The sequence below is a fragment of the Hyperolius riggenbachi genome, chromosome 1 (genome assembly GCF_040937935.1).
Source record: "Hyperolius riggenbachi isolate aHypRig1 chromosome 1, aHypRig1.pri, whole genome shotgun sequence".
NCBI lineage: Eukaryota > Metazoa > Chordata > Amphibia > Anura > Hyperoliidae > Hyperolius > Hyperolius riggenbachi.
Window position 1 is genome coordinate 271561408 of NC_090646.1, and position 7470 is coordinate 271568877.

The following is a 7470-nucleotide window of genomic DNA, read 5'->3' on the forward strand; positions in this document are numbered from 1 at the left end:
CGAGAAGGTATCGCCACTCCTCAAGAGCTGCCTTAATGGCCAAGAGTTCCCGATCCGCCACGTCATAATTCTTTTCTGAAGGATTCAATTTCCGGGAGAAGAAAGCAACTGGATGGAGGACAGCCTTAGGACCGAAGCGTTGGGAGAGGATTGCTCCAATAGCAACTTCGGAGGCGTCTACCTCCAAGACGAAGGCTCTGGTGGGGTCGGGGTGTTTAAGGATGGGTGCTGAAGTGAAGCAAGACTTTAATTTTTCGAAAGCTGACTGGGCCTCTGGAGTCCAGCGGAAGGACTGACGGGTACTGGTCAATTGAGTGATAGGTGCTACAATCCGTGAGAAATTTTTGATGAAGCATCTGTAAAAGTTGGCGAATCCAATGAAGCGTTGTATGGCCTTCCTATCAACAGGTACCGGCCAGTCAAGGATCGCCGAGACCTTCTGGGGATCCATCTCCACTCCTTCCGGAGAAATCTTTAGACCCAGAAACTGGATGTTAGTCTTATGAAACTCACACTTCTCGGGCTTAGCGTAAAGTCCATGGGTTCGGAGACGGGCCAAGACCCGTTTTACATGACTATGATGGATCTCTTGAGAAGGTGAGAAGATAAGAATGTCATCTAGATAGACCACCATGAAGTTGTCAATATAATCCCTGAAGATATCATTGACGAAGTGTTGAAAAGTGGCTGGAGCATTACACAAGCCAAACGGCATCACAAGGTACTCGAAATGTCCGAAGCGAGAACGGAAAGCCGTCTTCCACTCATCTCCTTTGCGGATCCTGACCAGGTTGTAGGCCCCTCTCAAGTCAAGCTTGCAAAAGATGCAGGCTGATCCAAGTCGCTGCAACAAATCAGGCATCAATGGTAGAGGATATCGGTTTTTAATGGTTATCTTGTTCAGATCCCGATAATCGATGCAAGGACGAAGGGAACCGTCCTTCTTTTCAACAAAGAAGATCCCGGCCCCAGCGGGGGACGTAGAAGTTCGGATGAACCCCTTCTTGATATTTTCCTCTATGTACTCCTTGAGGATCTGGGTTTCGGGTTCTGATAATGGATAGGTTCTGCCGAAAGGGATGGGAGCACCTGGCTGGAGGTCAATCGGACAGTCGTATGGGCGGTGTGGTGGAAGAACATCCGCCTTGGACTTGTCGAAGACATCTAGGAAGTCGTGATAGACCCTTGGGATAATGTCCTTCTTGGGTGAGTCCATACAGAACAAGGACCCAGCCCGAGGGAAACAAGAACGAAGACAGTAGTTGGAACTGAAGGAAACCTCACGAGAAACCCAATTAATAACTGGGTTGTGAGTCCTCAGCCAGGGCATCCCCAGGATAACCGGAAACAGGGGAGAAGGCAGGAGGTTGAAACTCAAGTATTCTTGATGTTCTCCCTGGATGGAAACAAGGAGTGGTAGTGTCTCGGAGATAATGGGACCGGAGCAAATAGCAGATCCATCTGCCAATTGAATGGATAAAGGTTGACTCTTGCGGCGGACAGGGAGGCGTAATTGCTGTGCCAGTTGAACATCCAGGAAACAAGAGCAGGCTCCCGAATCCACTATGGCTTCAATAGTTGCGGTATCTCCGTGTGGGCCCTGTAACGAGAGAGTAAGCGGGACATGAGAGGAGGCCAGTGGAGGAACAGGAAAACCACTAGCACACACCACTAATTCAGGCTTACCAGATGGTCTGATTGGGCAATTGTTGCGGAAGTGTCTGGAAGCCCCACAGTACATACACAAGTTGGATGATCTCCGACGTTGCCTCTCCTCTTGTGAAATGGCTGGTCGGGCAAGGCCAATTTGCATGGGTTCCGGCTCGTCCGAAGTCACGGGAATGGGAGGTATTGGAACAGACAAAGTCTTGGGAGTAGGTATATTCCAGGCCGGTCTGACTGAACCGGAGCGTTCGGCTCGTCTCTCCCTCAGTCTTCTATCTATTTGAATAGAGAGACGAATGAGCTCCTTTAGAGTGTCTGGTACCCCAACCCTGGCTAGTTCATCTTTAAGGGCTTCTGAGAGACCCTGGCGAAACTGAAAGCTCAGAGCGGAGTCATTCCAGTCGACATCTGCCTCCCAGCGACGGAAGTCCAAGACATAGTCCTCGACAGGTCTCCTTCCTTGTTCAGGGTTTGGAGCGCGTTTTCAGCTGACGCCGCTCTTCCTGGATCATCAAAGACCTCAGACATGGTCTCAAAAAAGGTGTCGAGAGTCAATAAAGCCGGGTGCCGCTGTTCCACCAGGCGAAGGGCCCATGCCTGGGGTTCTTCCTGCAGGAGAGAGATGACTGCTCCCACTTTGATCTCCTCATTAGCGAAGGTGCGAGGCAAAAGAGAAAAGTGAAGCCGGCAAGCACTCTGGAACCATCTGAATTTGGATCGATCCCCTGAAAATCGTTCCGGTAAAGGTAACTTGGGCTCTGGAGGCAATGCTGCGGCTCCCTCTCCTAAGCCTGGAGCGGGTTCGTTATGAGCCGGAGGAACAGCTACCTGAGCAGGGGCTGCAGGAGGAACCAACACAGGAGCAGGGGCACGCAGTTGGTCGCGGATCTCCTGGTATCCTTTCTGTACTTCGTCCATGGAAACTCGAAGTTGGGTAACCAGGTCGTACAGGATCTACACCGGGGTACGAGCTCCACTAGTGTCCATTATGGCTGCTCGTTACTGTTAGGAACTGACAGGAACTTCTCTTCAGTCCCTGTTGACCTTCCCACGATGGAAGAGACTTTACCCAGTAGTGGAGTCTAGGTGACCACGGGTCTTCACCCACACCCCCTTGAGGGGGATGCAGGACCACACTCCCAGGAGGGGAATGTGGAACTTCGCTGCCTAGTGCCCTACCAGGTCACTACTGGGATCGCCTCAGCAAGTGGTTGGGAGAACAGAGACACTAATTGTGGAGCAAGCGTGGTCAGACGAGATCCAGAAGTCCAGGTAAACAGAGATCAGCAGTAGTTGGGGTCACAAGCCAAGAGGTCGGGGGCAGGCGGAGATCAGCAGTAGTTGGGGTCACAAGCCAAGAGGTCGAGGCAGGCAGCGGACAACGGTAATCCAGAAGACAAGCCAAGGGTCAGGGCAGGCGGAGATCAGAAGTAGTCGGGGTCACAAGCCGGGGTCACAACAGGAGATCAATCAGGATATCAGTGGAACTGGAACAACGGTTCACCAACAGGCTAGCCAAAACTGATCAGAACGAGCAGCACTGCAGTTAGGGGCAGTGCTGCTTTTATACTGTGTATTGGCGCCCAAAATAAGCGCTCTGCGCATGCGCAGAGCGCGCGCCCCGTCTGCGCATGCACGCGCGCGCATACCTATGCACGCGCAGACGCGCGCGTGCACAGTACTGTGCGCATGCGCACCGCACGCAGCGCCAAACGCCGTGTAGGAAGAGGGACTACAAGGGCCAGAGAGCCCCCGCGCGTGCGCACTAGAGGCCGTCCCCGAGAGCTCCGAGAAGGACCCCAATGGTGAGTATGACAGGAACATTAGCCTGACATGCCGAAAGCACCTTGGAAAGATCCTCCGAGATCTCAGTAGATGCCAGAAAGTACTTTTCAGGGAGGATATTAGTGGGAGTAGCAGATGGGGCAGACTCAGGCTCAAAGCACCTAGACAAGGCATCAGCCTTAACGTTCTTGTCACCTGGCCTATACGTGATCACAAAATCAAAACGAGAAAAGAAAAGCGCCCATCTGGCCTGTCTGGGCATTAACCTCTTGGCTTTCTCGATGTATTCGAGGTTTTTGTGATCTGTATACACTGTAAAAGGGAACTCTGCCCCTTCCAACCAATGGCGCCACTCCTCCAGTGCCAGTTTGATGGCCAACAGCTCTCGATTCCCCACATCATAATTTTGCTCCGCGGGCGCAAACCTCCTTGAGAAGTATGCACACGGATGGACCTTACCATCCGGGCCAAAAGTCTGCGATAAAACTGCGCCGACTCCTACATCGGACGCATCCACCTCCACAATGAAGGGGCGGGTGACGTCAGGATGACGCAAGATGGGAGCGGAACAGAAGGCTGCTTTCAACAACTCAAAGGGCTTAACTGCTTCAGATGGCCAGTTACTAGCATCAGCCCCCTTTCTTGTCAACTGAGTCATAGGGGCCACCACCGAAGAGTACCCCTTAATGAACCTCCTGTAATAGTTGGCGAATCCTAAAAACCTCTGCAGTGCCTTGAGGCCTGAAGGCTGTGGCCATTCCAGGACTGCTGTGACCTTACTAGGATCCATTGCCAACACAGATGTGGAGATAATGTATCCCAGAAAGGCTACCTCCCTGACTTCGAAAATACATTTCTCCAACTTGGCGTATAATTGGTTCTCACATAGTTTTTGGAGGACAAACCTAACATGCTGCCTATGCTGCTGCAAGTCTTTCGAAAAAATTAAAATGTCGTCAAGATAAACCACTAAGAATCTGCCTGATACATCTCTAAAGATATCATTGACGAACTCCTGAAAGACCGCTGGGGCATTGCATAACCCGAAGGGCATGACGAGGTACTCATAGTGACCGTCAGGTGTATTAAACGCGGTCTTCCACTCGTCACCCTCTTAGATACGAATAAGGTTGTATGCCCCCCTCAGATCCAACTTGGAAAAAACACAGGCATCAGTAATCTGTGAGAATAGATCGTCGATGAGTGGGAGAGGGTAACGGTTTTTGATGGTGATCTTGTTAAGTTGTCTATAATCTATACACGGGCGAAGACCACCGTCTTTCTTCTTAACAAAGAAGAACCCCGCTCCCGCAGGGGACTTGGAAGGACGGATAAAGCCCTTCTCCAAGTTCTCCCTGATATAATCCTTCATCGCGATCTTCTCGGGACCAGAAAGATTGTACAACCGTCCCCGAGGGGGCATAGTACCTGGTCTCAGCTCAACAGGACAGTCATAGGGTCTATGGGGAGGCAACCTGTCCGCAGACCGGGCACAAAACACGTCACTGAATTCAGAATACTGAGGTGGAACCCCTTCAACGTGAACCTCAGAGGAACAGACTGATACAGACCCTAAACAATTCTCCTGACAATAGTGTCTCCCTCCAATTTATCTGGGGAGAATGCTTCCTCAACCAAGGGAGACCCAGGATGACTGACGAGGTGGCCATCTTTAAAACAAAGAACTGAATGTTTTCTGTGTGAAGGAGCCCAATCTGGAGGGTGAGAATTGGAGTTTGACAAAGAGGTGACTTGTCTTGCAGTGGGGAGTCATCGATTGCGGTGACATAGATATGCTTCTGAATGGAGAGAATAGGGATATTGAACCTCAAAGCTAGATCACGATCTATGAAATTGGCAGCGGAGCCCGAGTCGATGAATGCAGAAGTGTGACAAACTTGATTCTCCCATTGAAGGGAACAAGGCAGCAAGATCTTACTGTGATATGGAGGTAGGGTTTGCTCGCTTAGGGCGGTACCTCCAACCAGCCCTAAGCGGACAAGTTTCCCGCCCTCTTGCTGCACTTCTGCACTCGGTGACCCTTCTCCCCACAGTATAGGCATAGTCCCTCCTTCATTCTCCTAGCTCTCTCAGAACCTGTCAGATGGCCGTGCCCCAATTGCATCGGTTCCTCCTCCGAGACCTCAGGAGGACTAACCGCATGGGACACCCTGGCGAGTGCTAAAGATCTGCCCTTCTTATGATAACGAATACGTCTATCAATTTTAATGGACAGTGTTATGGCCTCATCTAAACTTTTCGGTTCAGGGTGGCTTATGATGACATCAGAGATGGAATCAGATAACCCATTCATATACGTGTCTAATAGTGTGAATTGATCCCACCTCACTGAGACTGCCCACTTCCTGAACTCTGCCGCATACTCCTCAACCATGCGACTACCTTGTTTAAGTTCCCTGAGCTTGCGCTCGGCTGTGCCGGCGATGTCGGGATCATCGTAGATAATGGCCATCGCTTTAAAGAATTCAGACACCGATGACAAGGCAGTATGACCTTCGGGAAGGCTAAATGCCCAGGTCTGGGAATCTCCCTGTAAGAGGGTCCTAATCAGAGTAACCCTCTGTGCCTCTGAACCGGACGACACAGGTTTCATCTGGAAATATGCTAAACAGCGATTTCTAAAGTTACTAAAGTCGGCCCGTGAGCCAGAAAATTTTTCTGGAAGGGGCATCTTGGGCTCGACTGTGTGAGGGGAAGGTTGAACCACTGGTGGAGACAGGGCATTAATTCTCTCTGTAAGCTGGGAGATCTGAGCTTGCTGTAAGGTCACAGTTTTGGACAGTTCTCCAATAGTGGCTGACAGCATATTCAATCGTTCCACCAGACCTTCCATATTCATAAATGTGGTCTGCAGTACTGTAACAATGTGTGGTGTTTGGTGCACACTCAGAGTATTCAGATTGTTGGTGATCCGCAGTATCACCAATAATGCTGATATATCCGATTATGTGGTGATCTGCGGAATCACCAATAATGCGGATATTTATTTGTAACTCTGGATACCGGGTATAACGACAGTGGAAAACCCACCACACTGATATCTTTAAGAGGACTGGCTACCTCTAAAAGAGAAACGCAGTGTGTGCGATTCTGCGACTAGATGACGTAACGCTAGAATCGCGTTCCCCAGCAGCAATGATATACTGGGGAACCTCTGAGACCTCCGCAAGGAGGGATTCAGCAGAATAAACTCTTTAGTGGGAGAACCACTAAAGGGGGCAAAGTCAGACGGAAACGGTTCGGTAACAAACTGGCTGCGAGGTACCGAATCGTGAAACAGAGAGCAGAGTCAGAAATCTAGCCTAGGTCAGTAACGGAAATCAGATAGGCGGAGGTACAAAGTCAGAAAGCCGAACTCGTAGAGATATAGACAAGCAGAGGTTCGGCAGCGGGAGATCAGAAAATGGCACAGATAACAATAGTGCTTGCGAATATATTGGCAAAACCAATATATGTCGCAGATCAGGAAAACAACAAATCTGACTGTTGTGGGCTAGTTACGGCAAGCCGCACTTGGCCCGCGATGGTACTGACTGTCAGATCACTATCTGGCTGACTATTAGATCAACTGACTGGCTGACTATAACAGATCAGGTTACATACAAATATACATTAATCAGGAAAACAACAAAGACTGACTGATGAGAGACAGGAGCCTTGCTCCAGCTAGGACTGTCTCTCTCGGATCTAGCTAAGGTCTGAGGGCTATCATAAAGTAACGCTTACTGCAGACAACTTGCAACTGACAGAATGCCTGCTTTTATACTGTGCTGGGCTCAAACAGCCCGCCCAGCCAATCAGCCAATCGCAACACAGCTGAAGGACCTTGCAGCACATCTCAAGGACCTTACTGAGGTCAGCTGACCAGCTGGTCAGCTGACTCTCCTTCTAAGAGTATAAAAGGCTTTATTGCACACGCGCGCAGCCCCTACGGGGTCCAGACTGGATTGAGGATAGCGTTGGTGTGGGACAGGCCCTGAGGCCTGTGAGGGAAGAACC